This window comes from Ranitomeya variabilis, chromosome 2 (genome assembly GCF_051348905.1).
Source record: "Ranitomeya variabilis isolate aRanVar5 chromosome 2, aRanVar5.hap1, whole genome shotgun sequence".
In the NCBI taxonomy this organism is placed as follows: domain Eukaryota; kingdom Metazoa; phylum Chordata; class Amphibia; order Anura; family Dendrobatidae; genus Ranitomeya; species Ranitomeya variabilis.
Window position 1 is genome coordinate 1,105,379,624 of NC_135233.1, and position 13,496 is coordinate 1,105,393,119.

The window sequence follows — 13,496 nt, forward strand, 5'->3', positions numbered from 1 at the left end:
CATGCTTCTGCCCGGGATCGAACCGGAGACCTTTCGCGTGTAAAGTGAACGTGAAAACCACTACACTACAGAAACGGAGCGAAAAAGGTTGCTGTGGTCAAGGCAAGGAATAAAGATCAAGGATTGAAAGTCAAAACGCATTGTTTCTGCCCAGTTTCGAACTGGGGACCTTTCGCGTGTGAGGCGAACGTGATAACCACTACACTACAGAAACTAGATAAAAGACATTACTGGGCTCATGACAAGCAATCGAGATCAAGAACTGAAAGTCAATAGCTATGTTAACAAAGAATAATGGCATGTTTCTGCCCAGTTTCGAACTGGGGACCTTTCGCGTGTTAGGCGAACATGATAACCACTACACTACAGAAACTCCATGCGCAGCTCAAACTGTTCAAACATACCGAAATGAAATTGAAAAAAATGATCCAGCCAAACTCAACAGGTCTTCCTCTATGTCTGAACACAGGACAAAGTGCACTTTCCAACCAAGGAACCTTTCTTTTGTCAGGCTAGTGAAAAAGAGAAAAAACATGCAAACAAAACCATTTTGCAAAAAGCAATCGCATGCCTTTGTCCAAAAGCCAAAAAGAAAGAGAAAAAGCAAGTAGATGCCTGGTTTCGCACCTTGATCCTATCAGGTGTTACTTGAACTAGAAAAACTTATACACTGTCAAAAACACACACTCTTGACAAAAGCAAACGCATGTAGAAACAAGCAAAGGGGTCAAAATGATGCTGATTACACCAACAATAGACACTTGTGATCAAAATAAAGAGAAACCGCATGCTTCTGCCCGGGATCGAACCGGAGACCTTTCGCGTGTAAAGCGAACGTGATAACCACTACACTACAGAAACGGAGCGAAAAAGGTTGCTGTGGTCAAGGCAAGGAATAAAGATCAAGGATTGAAAGTCAAAACGCATTGTTTCTGCCCAGTTTCGAACTGGGGACCTTTCGCGTGTGAGGCGAACGTGATAACCAATACACTACAGAAACTAGATAAAAGACATTACTGGGCTCATGACAAGCAATCGAGATCAAGAACTGAAAGTCAATAGCTTTGTTAACAAAGAATAATGGCATGTTTCTGCCCAGTTTCGAACTGGGGACCTTTCGCGTGTTAGGCGAACGTGATAACCACTACACTACAGAAACTCCATGCACAGCTCAAACTGTTCAAACATACCGAAATGAAATTGAAAAAAATGATCCAGCCAAACTCAACAGGTCTTCCTCTATGTCTGAACACAGGACAAAGTGCACTTTCCAACCAAGGAACCTTTCTTTTGTCAGGCTAGTGAAAAAGAGAAAAAACATGCAAACAAAACCATTTTGCAAAAAGCAATCGCATGCCTTTGTCCAAAAGCCAAAAAGAAAGAGAAAAAGCAAGTAGATGCCTGGTTTCGCACCTTGATCCTATCAGGTGTTACTTGAACTAGAAAAACTTATACACTGTCAAAAACACACACTCTTGACAAAAGCAAACGCATGTAGAAACAAGCAAAGGGGTCAAAATGATGCTGATTACACCAATAATAGACACTTGTGATCAAAATAAAGAGAAACCACATGCTTCTGCCCGGGATCGAACCGGAGACCTTTCGCGTGTAAAGTGAACGTGATAACCACTACACTACAGAAACGGAGCGAAAAAGGTTGCTGTGGTCAAGGCAAGGAATAAAGATCAAGGATTGAAAGTCAAAACGCATTGTTTCTGCCCAGTTTCGAACTGGGGACCTTTCGCGTGTGAGGCGAACGTGATAACCACTACACTACAGAAACTAGATAAAAGACATTACTGGGCTCATGACAAGCAATCGAGATCAAGAACTGAAAGTCAATAGCTATGTTAACAAAGAATAATGGCATGTTTCTGCCCAGTTTCGAACTGGGGACCTTTCGCGTGTTAGGCGAACGTGATAACCACTACACTACAGAAACTCCATGCACAGCTCAAACTGTTCAAACATACCGAAATGAAATTGAAAAAAATGATCCAGCCAAACTCAACAGGTCTTCCTCTATGTCTGAACACAGGACAAAGTGCACTTTCCAACCAAGGAACCTTTCTTTTGTCAGGCTAGTGAAAAAGAGAAAAAACATGCAAACAAAACCATTTTGCAAAAAGCAATCGCATGCCTTTGTCCAAAAGCCAAAAAGAAAGAGAAAAAGCAAGTAGATGCCTGGTTTCGCACCTTGATCCTATCTGGTGTTACTTGAACTAGAAAAACTTATACACTGTCAAAAACACACGCTCTTGACAAAAGCAAACGCATGTAGAAACAAGCAAAGGGGTCAAAATGATGCTGATTACACCAACAATAGACACTTGTGATCAAAATAAAGAGAAACCGCATGCTTCTGCCCGGGATCGAACCGGAGACCTTTCGCGTGTAAAGCGAACGTGATAACCACTACACTACAGAAACGGAGCGAAAAAAGTTGCTGTGGTCAAGGTAAGGAATAAAGATCAAGGATTGAATGTCAAAACACATTGTTTCTGCCCAGTTTCGAACTGGGGACCTTTCGCGTGTGAGGCGAACGTGATAACCACTACACTACAGAAACTAGATAAAAGACATTACTGGGCTCATGACAAGCAATCAGCTCAAGAACTGAAAGTCAATAGCTTTGTTAACAAAGAATAATGGCATGTTTCTGCCCAGTTTCGAACTGGGGACCTTTCGCGTGTTAGGCGAACGTGACAACCACTACACTACAGAAACTCCATGCACAGCTCAAACTGTTCAAACATACCGAAATGAAATTGAAAAAAATGATCCAGCCAAACTCAACAGGTCTTCCTCTATGTCTGAACACAGGACAAAGTGCACTTTCCAACCAAGGAACCTTTCTTTTGTCAGGCTAGTGAAAAAGAGAAAAAACATGCAAACAAAACCATTTTGCAAAAAGCAATCGCATGCCTTTGTCCAAAAGCCAAAAAGAAAGAGAAAAAGCAAGTAGATGCCTGGTTTCGCACCTTGATCCTATCAGGTGTTACTTGAACTAGAAAAACTTATACACTGTCAAAAACACACACTCTTGACAAAAGCAAACGCATGTAGAAACAAGCAAAGGGGTCAAAATGATGCTGATTACACCAATAATAGACACTTGTGATCAAAATAAAGAGAAACCACATGCTTCTGCCCGGGATCGAACCGGAGACCTTTCGCGTGTAAAGTGAACGTGAAAACCACTACACTACAGAAACGGAGCGAAAAAGGTTGCTGTGGTCAAGGCAAGGAATAAAGATCAAGGATTGAAAGTCAAAACGCATTGTTTCTGCCCAGTTTCGAACTGGGGACCTTTCGCGTGTGAGGCGAACGTGATAACCACTACACTACAGAAACTAGATAAAAGACATTACTGGGCTCATGACAAGCAATCGAGATCAAGAACTGAAAGTCAATAGCTATGTTAACAAAGAATAATGGCATGTTTCTGCCCAGTTTCGAACTGGGGACCTTTCGCGTGTTAGGCGAACATGATAACCACTACACTACAGAAACTCCATGCGCAGCTCAAACTGTTCAAACATACCGAAATGAAATTGAAAAAAATGATCCAGCCAAACTCAACAGGTCTTCCTCTATGTCTGAACACAGGACAAAGTGCACTTTCCAACCAAGGAACCTTTCTTTTGTCAGGCTAGTGAAAAAGAGAAAAAACATGCAAACAAAACCATTTTGCAAAAAGCAATCGCATGCCTTTGTCCAAAAGCCAAAAAGAAAGAGAAAAAGCAAGTAGATGCCTGGTTTCGCACCTTGATCCTATCAGGTGTTACTTGAACTAGAAAAACTTATACACTGTCAAAAACACACACTCTTGACAAAAGCAAACGCATGTAGAAACAAGCAAAGGGGTCAAAATGATGCTGATTACACCAACAATAGACACTTGTGATCAAAATAAAGAGAAACCGCATGCTTCTGCCCGGGATCGAACCGGAGACCTTTCGCGTGTAAAGCGAACGTGATAACCACTACACTACAGAAACGGAGCGAAAAAGGTTGCTGTGGTCAAGGCAAGGAATAAAGATCAAGGATTGAAAGTCAAAACGCATTGTTTCTGCCCAGTTTCGAACTGGGGACCTTTCGCGTGTGAGGCGAACGTGATAACCAATACACTACAGAAACTAGATAAAAGACATTACTGGGCTCATGACAAGCAATCGAGATCAAGAACTGAAAGTCAATAGCTTTGTTAACAAAGAATAATGGCATGTTTCTGCCCAGTTTCGAACTGGGGACCTTTCGCGTGTTAGGCGAACGTGATAACCACTACACTACAGAAACTCCATGCACAGCTCAAACTGTTCAAACATACCGAAATGAAATTGAAAAAAATGATCCAGCCAAACTCAACAGGTCTTCCTCTATGTCTGAACACAGGACAAAGTGCACTTTCCAACCAAGGAACCTTTCTTTTCTCAGGCTAGTGAAAAAGAGAAAAAACATGCAAACAAAACCATTTTGCAAAAAGCAATCGCATGCCTTTGTCCAAAAGCCAAAAAGAAAGAGAAAAAGCAAGTAGATGCCTGGTTTCGCACCTTGATCCTATCAGGTGTTACTTGAACTAGAAAAACTTATACACTGTCAAAAACACACACTCTTGACAAAAGCAAACGCATGTAGAAACAAGCAAAGGGGTCAAAATGATGCTGATTACACCAATAATAGACACTTGTGATCAAAATAAAGAGAAACCACATGCTTCTGCCCGGGATCGAACCGGAGACCTTTCGCGTGTAAAGTGAACGTGATAACCACTACACTACAGAAACGGAGCGAAAAAGGTTGCTGTGGTCAAGGCAAGGAATAAAGATCAAGGATTGAAAGTCAAAACGCATTGTTTCTGCCCAGTTTCGAACTGGGGACCTTTCGCGTGTGAGGCGAACGTGATAACCACTACACTACAGAAACTAGATAAAAGACATTACTGGGCTCATGACAAGCAATCGAGATCAAGAACTGAAAGTCAATAGCTATGTTAACAAAGAATAATGGCATGTTTCTGCCCAGTTTCGAACTGGGGACCTTTCGCGTGTTAGGCGAACGTGATAACCACTACACTACAGAAACTCCATGCACAGCTCAAACTGTTCAAACATACCGAAATGAAATTGAAAAAAATGATCCAGCCAAACTCAACAGGTCTTCCTCTATGTCTGAACACAGGACAAAGTGCACTTTCCAACCAAGGAACCTTTCTTTTGTCAGGCTAGTGAAAAAGAGAAAAAACATGCAAACAAAACCATTTTGCAAAAAGCAATCGCATGCCTTTGTCCAAAAGCCAAAAAGAAAGAGAAAAAGCAAGTAGATGCCTGGTTTCGCACCTTGATCCTATCTGGTGTTACTTGAACTAGAAAAACTTATACACTGTCAAAAACACACGCTCTTGACAAAAGCAAACGCATGTAGAAACAAGCAAAGGGGTCAAAATGATGCTGATTACACCAACAATAGACACTTGTGATCAAAATAAAGAGAAACCGCATGCTTCTGCCCGGGATCGAACCGGAGACCTTTCGCGTGTAAAGCGAACGTGATAACCACTACACTACAGAAACGGAGCGAAAAAAGTTGCTGTGGTCAAGGTAAGGAATAAAGATCAAGGATTGAATGTCAAAACACATTGTTTCTGCCCAGTTTCGAACTGGGGACCTTTCGCGTGTGAGGCGAACGTGATAACCACTACACTACAGAAACTAGATAAAAGACATTACTGGGCTCATGACAAGCAATCAGCTCAAGAACTGAAAGTCAATAGCTTTGTTAACAAAGAATAATGGCATGTTTCTGCCCAGTTTCGAACTGGGGACCTTTCGCGTGTTAGGCGAACGTGACAACCACTACACTACAGAAACTCCATGCACAGCTCAAACTGTTCAAACATACCGAAATGAAATTGAAAAAAATGATCCAGCCAAACTCAACAGGTCTTCCTCTATGTCTGAACACAGGACAAAGTGCACTTTCCAACCAAGGAACCTTTCTTTTGTCAGGCTAGTGAAAAAGAGAAAAAACATGCAAACAAAACCATTTTGCAAAAAGCAATCGCATGCCTTTGTCCAAAAGCCAAAAAGAAAGAGAAAAAGCAAGTAGATGCCTGGTTTCGCACCTTGATCCTATCAGGTGTTACTTGAACTAGAAAAACTTATACACTGTCAAAAACACACACTCTTGACAAAAGCAAACGCATGTAGAAACAAGCAAAGGGGTCAAAATGATGCTGATTACACCAATAATAGACACTTGTGATCAAAATAAAGAGAAACCACATGCTTCTGCCCGGGATCGAACCGGAGACCTTTCGCGTGTAAAGTGAACGTGAAAACCACTACACTACAGAAACGGAGCGAAAAAGGTTGCTGTGGTCAAGGCAAGGAATAAAGATCAAGGATTGAAAGTCAAAACGCATTGTTTCTGCCCAGTTTCGAACTGGGGACCTTTCGCGTGTGAGGCGAACGTGATAACCACTACACTACAGAAACTAGATAAAAGACATTACTGGGCTCATGACAAGCAATCGAGATCAAGAACTGAAAGTCAATAGCTATGTTAACAAAGAATAATGGCATGTTTCTGCCCAGTTTCGAACTGGGGACCTTTCGCGTGTTAGGCGAACATGATAACCACTACACTACAGAAACTCCATGCGCAGCTCAAACTGTTCAAACATACCGAAATGAAATTGAAAAAAATGATCCAGCCAAACTCAACAGGTCTTCCTCTATGTCTGAACACAGGACAAAGTGCACTTTCCAACCAAGGAACCTTTCTTTTGTCAGGCTAGTGAAAAAGAGAAAAAACATGCAAACAAAACCATTTTGCAAAAAGCAATCGCATGCCTTTGTCCAAAAGCCAAAAAGAAAGAGAAAAAGCAAGTAGATGCCTGGTTTCGCACCTTGATCCTATCAGGTGTTACTTGAACTAGAAAAACTTATACACTGTCAAAAACACACACTCTTGACAAAAGCAAACGCATGTAGAAACAAGCAAAGGGGTCAAAATGATGCTGATTACACCAACAATAGACACTTGTGATCAAAATAAAGAGAAACCGCATGCTTCTGCCCGGGATCGAACCGGAGACCTTTCGCGTGTAAAGCGAACGTGATAACCACTACACTACAGAAACGGAGCGAAAAAGGTTGCTGTGGTCAAGGCAAGGAATAAAGATCAAGGATTGAAAGTCAAAACGCATTGTTTCTGCCCAGTTTCGAACTGGGGACCTTTCGCGTGTGAGGCGAACGTGATAACCAATACACTACAGAAACTAGATAAAAGACATTACTGGGCTCATGACAAGCAATCGAGATCAAGAACTGAAAGTCAATAGCTTTGTTAACAAAGAATAATGGCATGTTTCTGCCCAGTTTCGAACTGGGGACCTTTCGCGTGTTAGGCGAACGTGATAACCACTACACTACAGAAACTCCATGCACAGCTCAAACTGTTCAAACATACCGAAATGAAATTGAAAAAAATGATCCAGCCAAACTCAACAGGTCTTCCTCTATGTCTGAACACAGGACAAAGTGCACTTTCCAACCAAGGAACCTTTCTTTTCTCAGGCTAGTGAAAAAGAGAAAAAACATGCAAACAAAACCATTTTGCAAAAAGCAATCGCATGCCTTTGTCCAAAAGCCAAAAAGAAAGAGAAAAAGCAAGTAGATGCCTGGTTTCGCACCTTGATCCTATCAGGTGTTACTTGAACTAGAAAAACTTATACACTGTCAAAAACACACACTCTTGACAAAAGCAAACGCATGTAGAAACAAGCAAAGGGGTCAAAATGATGCTGATTACACCAATAATAGACACTTGTGATCAAAATAAAGAGAAACCACATGCTTCTGCCCGGGATCGAACCGGAGACCTTTCGCGTGTAAAGTGAACGTGATAACCACTACACTACAGAAACGGAGCAAAAAAGGTTGCTGTGGTCAAGGCAAGGAATAAAGATCAAGGATTGAAAGTCAAAACGCATTGTTTCTGCCCAGTTTCGAACTGGGGACCTTTCGCGTGTGAGGCGAACGTGATAACCACTACACTACAGAAACTAGATAAAAGACATTACTGGGCTCATGACAAGCAATCGAGATCAAGAACTGAAAGTCAATAGCTATGTTAACAAAGAATAATGGCATGTTTCTGCCCAGTTTCGAACTGGGGACCTTTCGCGTGTTAGGCGAACGTGATAACCACTACACTACAGAAACTCCATGCACAGCTCAAACTGTTCAAACATACCGAAATGAAATTGAAAAAAATGATCCAGCCAAACTCAACAGGTCTTCCTCTATGTCTGAACACAGGACAAAGTGCACTTTCCAACCAAGGAACCTTTCTTTTGTCAGGCTAGTGAAAAAGAGAAAAAACATGCAAACAAAACCATTTTGCAAAAAGCAATCGCATGCCTTTGTCCAAAAGCCAAAAAGAAAGAGAAAAAGCAAGTAGATGCCTGGTTTCGCACCTTGATCCTATCTGGTGTTACTTGAACTAGAAAAACTTATACACTGTCAAAAACACACGCTCTTGACAAAAGCAAACGCATGTAGAAACAAGCAAAGGGGTCAAAATGATGCTGATTACACCAACAATAGACACTTGTGATCAAAATAAAGAGAAACCGCATGCTTCTGCCCGGGATCGAACCGGAGACCTTTCGCGTGTAAAGCGAACGTGATAACCACTACACTACAGAAACGGAGCGAAAAAAGTTGCTGTGGTCAAGGTAAGGAATAAAGATCAAGGATTGAATGTCAAAACACATTGTTTCTGCCCAGTTTCGAACTGGGGACCTTTCGCGTGTGAGGCGAACGTGATAACCACTACACTACAGAAACTAGATAAAAGACATTACTGGGCTCATGACAAGCAATCAGCTCAAGAACTGAAAGTCAATAGCTTTGTTAACAAAGAATAATGGCATGTTTCTGCCCAGTTTCGAACTGGGGACCTTTCGCGTGTTAGGCGAACGTGACAACCACTACACTACAGAAACTCCATGCACAGCTCAAACTGTTCAAACATACCGAAATGAAATTGAAAAAAATGATCCAGCCAAACTCAACAGGTCTTCCTCTATGTCTGAACACAGGACAAAGTGCACTTTCCAACCAAGGAACCTTTCTTTTGTCAGGCTAGTGAAAAAGAGAAAAAACATGCAAATAAAACCATTTTGCAAAAAGCAATCGCATGCCTTTGTCCAAAAGCCAAAAAGAAAGAGAAAAAGCAAGTAGATGCCTGGTTTCGCACCTTGATCCTATCAGGTGTTACTTGAACTAGAAAAACTTATACACTGTCAAAAACACACACTCTTGACAAAAGCAAACGCATGTAGAAACAAGCAAAGGGGTCAAAATGATGCTGATTACACCAATAATAGACACTTGTGATCAAAATAAAGAGAAACCACATGCTTCTGCCCGGGATCGAACCGGAGACCTTTCGCGTGTAAAGCGAACGTGATAACCACTACACTACAGAAACGGAGCGAAAAAGGTTGCTGTGGTCAAGGTAAGGAATAAAGATCAAGGATTGAATGTCAAAACACATTGTTTCTGCCCAGTTTCGAACTGGGGACCTTTCGCGTGTGAGGCGAACGTGATAACCACTACACTACAGAAACTAGATAAAAGACATTACTGGGCTCATGACAAGCAATCGAGATCAAGAACTGAAAGTCAATAGCTTTGTTAACAAAGAATAATGGCATGTTTCTGCCCAGTTTCGAACTGGGGACCTTTCGCGTGTTAGGCGAACGTGACAACCACTACACTACAGAAACTCCATGCACAGCTCAAACTGTTCAAACATACCGAAATGAAATTGAAAAAAATGATCCAGCCAAACTCAACAGGTCTTCCTCTATGTCTGAACACAGGACAAAGTGCACTTTCCAACCAAGGAACCTTTCTTTTGTCAGGCTAGTGAAAAAGAGAAAAAACATGCAAACAAAACCATTTTGCAAAAAGCAATCGCATGCCTTTGTCCAAAAGCCAAAAAGAAAGAGAAAAAGCAAGTAGATGCCTGGTTTCGCACCTTGATCCTATCAGGTGTTACTTGAACTAGAAAAACTTATACACTGTCAAAAACACACACTCTTGACAAAAGCAAACGCATGTAGAAACAAGCAAAGGGGTCAAAATGATGCTGATTACACCAATAATAGACACTTGTGATCAAAATAAAGAGAAACCACATGCTTCTGCCCGGGATCGAACCGGAGACCTTTCGCGTGTAAAGCGAACGTGATAACCACTACACTACAGAAACGGAGCGAAAAAGGTTGCTGTGGTCAAGGTAAGGAATAAAGATCAAGGATTGAATGTCAAAACACATTGTTTCTGCCCAGTTTCGAACTGGGGACCTTTCGCGTGTGAGGCGAACGTGATAACCACTACACTACAGAAACTCCATGCACAGCTCAAACTGTTCAAACATACCGAAATGAAATTGAAAAAAATGATCCAGCCAAACTCAACAGGTCTTCCTCTATGTCTGAACACAGGACAAAGTGCACTTTCCAACCAAGGAACCTTTCTTTTGTCAGGCTAGTGAAAAAGAGAAAAAACATGCAAACAAAACCATTTTGCAAAAAGCAATCGCATGCCTTTGTCCAAAAGCCAAAAAGAAAGAGAAAAAGCAAGTAGATGCCTGGTTTCGCACCTTGATCCTATCTGGTGTTACTTGAACTAGAAAAACTTATACACTGTCAAAAACACACGCTCTTGACAAAAGCAAACGCATGTAGAAACAAGCAAAGGGGTCAAAATGATGCTGATTACACCAACAATAGACACTTGTGATCAAAATAAAGAGAAACCGCATGCTTCTGCCCGGGATCGAACCGGAGACCTTTCGCGTGTAAAGCGAACGTGATAACCACTACACTACAGAAACGGAGCGAAAAAGGTTGCTGTGGTCAAGGTAAGGAATAAAGATCAAGGATTGAATGTCAAAACACATTGTTTCTGCCCAGTTTCGAACTGGGGACCTTTCGCGTGTGAGGCGAACGTGATAACCACTACACTACAGAAACTAGATAAAAGACATTACTGGGCTCATGACAAGCAATCGAGATCAAGAACTGAAAGTCAATAGCTTTGTTAACAAAGAATAATGGCATGTTTCTGCCCAGTTTCGAACTGGGGACCTTTCGCGTGTTAGGCGAACGTGACAACCACTACACTACAGAAACTCCATGCACAGCTCAAACTGTTCAAACATACCGAAATGAAATTGAAAAAAATGATCCAGCCAAACTCAACAGGTCTTCCTCTATGTCTGAACACAGGACAAAGTGCACTTTCCAACCAAGGAACCTTTCTTTTGTCAGGCTAGTGAAAAAGAGAAAAAACATGCAAACAAAACCATTTTGCAAAAAGCAATCGCATGCCTTTGTCCAAAAGCCAAAAAGAAAGAGAAAAAGCAAGTAGATGCCTGGTTTCGCACCTTGATCCTATCAGGTGTTACTTGAACTAGAAAAACTTATACACTGTCAAAAACACACACTCTTGACAAAAGCAAACGCATGTAGAAACAAGCAAAGGGGTCAAAATGATGCTGATTACACCAACAATAGACACTTGTGATCAAAATAAAGAGAAACCGCATGCTTCTGCCCGGGATCGAACCGGAGACCTTTCGCGTGTAAAGCGAACGTGATAACCACTACACTACAGAAACGGAGCGAAAAAGGTTGCTGTGGTCAAGGCAAGGAATAAAGATCAAGGATTGAAAGTCAAAACGCATTCTTTCTGCCCGGTTTCGAACTGGGGACCTTTCGCGTGTGAGGCGAACATGATAACCACTACACTACAGAAACTAGATAAAAGACATTACTGGGCTCATGACAAGCAATCGAGATCAAGAACTGAAAGTCAATAGCTTTGTTAACAAAGAATAATGGCATGTTTCTGCCCAGTTTCGAACTGGGGACCTTTCGTGTTTGGCGAACGTGATAACCACTACACTACAGAAACTCCATGCACAGCTCAAACTGTTCAAACATACCGAAATGAAATTGAAAAAAATGATCCAGCCAAACTCAACAGGTCTTCCTCTATGTCTGAACACAGGACAAAGTGCACTTTCCAACCAAGGAACCTTTCTTTTGTCAGGCTAGTGAAAAAGAGAAAAAACATGCAAACAAAACCATTTTGCAAAAAGCAATCGCATGCCTTTGTCCAAAAGCCAAAAAGAAAGAGAAAAAGCAAGTAGATGCCTGGTTTCGCACCTTGATCCTATCAGGTGTTACTTGAACTAGAAAAACGTATACACTGTCAAAAACACACACTCTTGACAAAAGCAAACGCATGTAGAAACAAGCAAAGGGGTCAAAATGATGCTGATTACACCAACAATAGACACTTGTGATCAAAATAAAGAGAAACCGCATGCTTCTGCCCGGGATCGAACCGGAGACCTTTCGCGTGTAAAGCAAACGTGATAACCACTACACTACAGAAACGGAGCGAAAAAGGTTGCTGTGGTCAAGGCAAGGAATAAAGATCAAGGATTGAAAGTCAAAACGCATTGTTTCTGCCCAGTTTCGAACTTGGGACCTTTCCCGTGTAAGGCGAACGTGATAACCACTACACTACAGAAACTAGATAAAAGACATTACTGGGCTCATGACAAGCAATCGAGATCAAGAACTGAAAGTCAATAGCTTTGTTAACAAAGAATAATGGCATGTTTCTGCCCAGTTTCGAACTGGGGACCTTTCGCGTGTTAGGCGAACGTGATAACCACAACACTACAGAAACTCCATGCACAGCTCAAACTGTTCAAACATACCGAAATGAAATTGAAAAAAATGATCCAGCCAAACTCAACAGGTCTTCCTCTATGTCTGAACACAGGACAAAGTGCACTTTCCAACCAAGGAACCTTTCTTTTGTCAGGCTAGTGAAAAAGAGAAAAAACATGCAAACAAAACCATTTTGCAAAAAGCAATCGCATGCCTTTGTCCAAAAGCCAAAAAGAAAGAGAAAAAGCAAGTAGATGCCTGGTTTCGCACCTTTATCCTATCAGGTGTTACTTGAACTAGAAAAACTTATACACTGTCAAAAACACACACTCTTGACAAAAGCAAACGCATGTAGAAACAAGCAAAGGGGTCAAAATGATGCTGATTACACCAACAATAGACACTTGTGATCAAAATAAAGAGAAACCGCATGCTTCTGCCCGGGATCGAACCGGAGACCTTTCGCGTGTAAAGCGAACGTGATAACCACTACACTACAGAAACGGAGCGAAAAAGGTTGCTGTGGTCAAGGCAAGGAATAAAGATCAAGGATTGAAAGTCAAAACGCATTGTTTCTGCCCGGTTTCGAACTGGGGACCTTTCGCGTGTGAGGCGAACATGATAACCACTACACTACAGAAACTAGATAAAAGACATTACTGGGCTCATGACAAGCAATCGAGATCAAGAACTGAAAGTCAATAGCTTTGTTAACAAAGAATAATGG

The 13,496-nt window shown here is 41.5% G+C and overlaps 29 non-coding genes across 29 annotated transcripts; all 29 read right to left on the bottom strand.

Annotated features, from left to right (window-relative positions):
* Window positions 1-141: 141 nt before the first annotated feature.
* On the bottom strand, window positions 142-214 carry TRNAV-CAC (transfer RNA valine (anticodon CAC)). The gene has a single exon. It is a non-coding gene; the product is annotated as a tRNA-Val (tRNA).
* Window positions 215-788: 574 nt separating this feature from the next.
* On the bottom strand, window positions 789-861 carry TRNAV-UAC (transfer RNA valine (anticodon UAC)). The gene has a single exon. It is a non-coding gene; the product is annotated as a tRNA-Val (tRNA).
* A 225-nt stretch (window positions 862-1,086) lies between these two features.
* On the bottom strand, window positions 1,087-1,159 carry TRNAV-AAC (transfer RNA valine (anticodon AAC)). Its single transcript has one exon. It is a non-coding gene; the product is annotated as a tRNA-Val (tRNA).
* A 554-nt stretch (window positions 1,160-1,713) lies between these two features.
* On the bottom strand, window positions 1,714-1,786 carry TRNAV-CAC (transfer RNA valine (anticodon CAC)). The gene has a single exon. It is a non-coding gene; the product is annotated as a tRNA-Val (tRNA).
* An 86-nt stretch (window positions 1,787-1,872) lies between these two features.
* On the bottom strand, window positions 1,873-1,945 carry TRNAV-AAC (transfer RNA valine (anticodon AAC)). The gene has a single exon. It is a non-coding gene; the product is annotated as a tRNA-Val (tRNA).
* Window positions 1,946-2,360: 415 nt separating this feature from the next.
* TRNAV-UAC (transfer RNA valine (anticodon UAC)) lies at window positions 2,361-2,433 on the bottom strand. The gene has a single exon. It is a non-coding gene; the product is annotated as a tRNA-Val (tRNA).
* Window positions 2,434-2,499: 66 nt separating this feature from the next.
* On the bottom strand, window positions 2,500-2,572 carry TRNAV-CAC (transfer RNA valine (anticodon CAC)). The gene has a single exon. It is a non-coding gene; the product is annotated as a tRNA-Val (tRNA).
* A 712-nt stretch (window positions 2,573-3,284) lies between these two features.
* TRNAV-CAC (transfer RNA valine (anticodon CAC)) lies at window positions 3,285-3,357 on the bottom strand. Its single transcript has one exon. It is a non-coding gene; the product is annotated as a tRNA-Val (tRNA).
* Window positions 3,358-3,931: 574 nt separating this feature from the next.
* Window positions 3,932-4,004, bottom strand: TRNAV-UAC (transfer RNA valine (anticodon UAC)). Its single transcript has one exon. It is a non-coding gene; the product is annotated as a tRNA-Val (tRNA).
* A 225-nt stretch (window positions 4,005-4,229) lies between these two features.
* On the bottom strand, window positions 4,230-4,302 carry TRNAV-AAC (transfer RNA valine (anticodon AAC)). Its single transcript has one exon. It is a non-coding gene; the product is annotated as a tRNA-Val (tRNA).
* A 554-nt stretch (window positions 4,303-4,856) lies between these two features.
* On the bottom strand, window positions 4,857-4,929 carry TRNAV-CAC (transfer RNA valine (anticodon CAC)). The gene has a single exon. It is a non-coding gene; the product is annotated as a tRNA-Val (tRNA).
* Window positions 4,930-5,015: 86 nt separating this feature from the next.
* On the bottom strand, window positions 5,016-5,088 carry TRNAV-AAC (transfer RNA valine (anticodon AAC)). The gene has a single exon. It is a non-coding gene; the product is annotated as a tRNA-Val (tRNA).
* A 415-nt stretch (window positions 5,089-5,503) lies between these two features.
* TRNAV-UAC (transfer RNA valine (anticodon UAC)) lies at window positions 5,504-5,576 on the bottom strand. The gene has a single exon. It is a non-coding gene; the product is annotated as a tRNA-Val (tRNA).
* A 66-nt stretch (window positions 5,577-5,642) lies between these two features.
* On the bottom strand, window positions 5,643-5,715 carry TRNAV-CAC (transfer RNA valine (anticodon CAC)). Its single transcript has one exon. It is a non-coding gene; the product is annotated as a tRNA-Val (tRNA).
* Window positions 5,716-6,427: 712 nt separating this feature from the next.
* TRNAV-CAC (transfer RNA valine (anticodon CAC)) lies at window positions 6,428-6,500 on the bottom strand. The gene has a single exon. It is a non-coding gene; the product is annotated as a tRNA-Val (tRNA).
* Window positions 6,501-7,074: 574 nt separating this feature from the next.
* TRNAV-UAC (transfer RNA valine (anticodon UAC)) lies at window positions 7,075-7,147 on the bottom strand. Its single transcript has one exon. It is a non-coding gene; the product is annotated as a tRNA-Val (tRNA).
* Window positions 7,148-7,372: 225 nt separating this feature from the next.
* Window positions 7,373-7,445, bottom strand: TRNAV-AAC (transfer RNA valine (anticodon AAC)). Its single transcript has one exon. It is a non-coding gene; the product is annotated as a tRNA-Val (tRNA).
* Window positions 7,446-7,999: 554 nt separating this feature from the next.
* Window positions 8,000-8,072, bottom strand: TRNAV-CAC (transfer RNA valine (anticodon CAC)). Its single transcript has one exon. It is a non-coding gene; the product is annotated as a tRNA-Val (tRNA).
* An 86-nt stretch (window positions 8,073-8,158) lies between these two features.
* Window positions 8,159-8,231, bottom strand: TRNAV-AAC (transfer RNA valine (anticodon AAC)). Its single transcript has one exon. It is a non-coding gene; the product is annotated as a tRNA-Val (tRNA).
* A 415-nt stretch (window positions 8,232-8,646) lies between these two features.
* Window positions 8,647-8,719, bottom strand: TRNAV-UAC (transfer RNA valine (anticodon UAC)). The gene has a single exon. It is a non-coding gene; the product is annotated as a tRNA-Val (tRNA).
* Window positions 8,720-8,785: 66 nt separating this feature from the next.
* TRNAV-CAC (transfer RNA valine (anticodon CAC)) lies at window positions 8,786-8,858 on the bottom strand. The gene has a single exon. It is a non-coding gene; the product is annotated as a tRNA-Val (tRNA).
* A 573-nt stretch (window positions 8,859-9,431) lies between these two features.
* TRNAV-UAC (transfer RNA valine (anticodon UAC)) lies at window positions 9,432-9,504 on the bottom strand. Its single transcript has one exon. It is a non-coding gene; the product is annotated as a tRNA-Val (tRNA).
* A 66-nt stretch (window positions 9,505-9,570) lies between these two features.
* Window positions 9,571-9,643, bottom strand: TRNAV-CAC (transfer RNA valine (anticodon CAC)). Its single transcript has one exon. It is a non-coding gene; the product is annotated as a tRNA-Val (tRNA).
* A 574-nt stretch (window positions 9,644-10,217) lies between these two features.
* On the bottom strand, window positions 10,218-10,290 carry TRNAV-UAC (transfer RNA valine (anticodon UAC)). The gene has a single exon. It is a non-coding gene; the product is annotated as a tRNA-Val (tRNA).
* Window positions 10,291-10,356: 66 nt separating this feature from the next.
* TRNAV-CAC (transfer RNA valine (anticodon CAC)) lies at window positions 10,357-10,429 on the bottom strand. Its single transcript has one exon. It is a non-coding gene; the product is annotated as a tRNA-Val (tRNA).
* A 415-nt stretch (window positions 10,430-10,844) lies between these two features.
* On the bottom strand, window positions 10,845-10,917 carry TRNAV-UAC (transfer RNA valine (anticodon UAC)). The gene has a single exon. It is a non-coding gene; the product is annotated as a tRNA-Val (tRNA).
* A 66-nt stretch (window positions 10,918-10,983) lies between these two features.
* On the bottom strand, window positions 10,984-11,056 carry TRNAV-CAC (transfer RNA valine (anticodon CAC)). Its single transcript has one exon. It is a non-coding gene; the product is annotated as a tRNA-Val (tRNA).
* Window positions 11,057-11,630: 574 nt separating this feature from the next.
* Window positions 11,631-11,703, bottom strand: TRNAV-UAC (transfer RNA valine (anticodon UAC)). Its single transcript has one exon. It is a non-coding gene; the product is annotated as a tRNA-Val (tRNA).
* Window positions 11,704-13,200: 1,497 nt separating this feature from the next.
* TRNAV-UAC (transfer RNA valine (anticodon UAC)) lies at window positions 13,201-13,273 on the bottom strand. Its single transcript has one exon. It is a non-coding gene; the product is annotated as a tRNA-Val (tRNA).
* Between the last annotated feature and the right edge of the window lie 223 nt (window positions 13,274-13,496).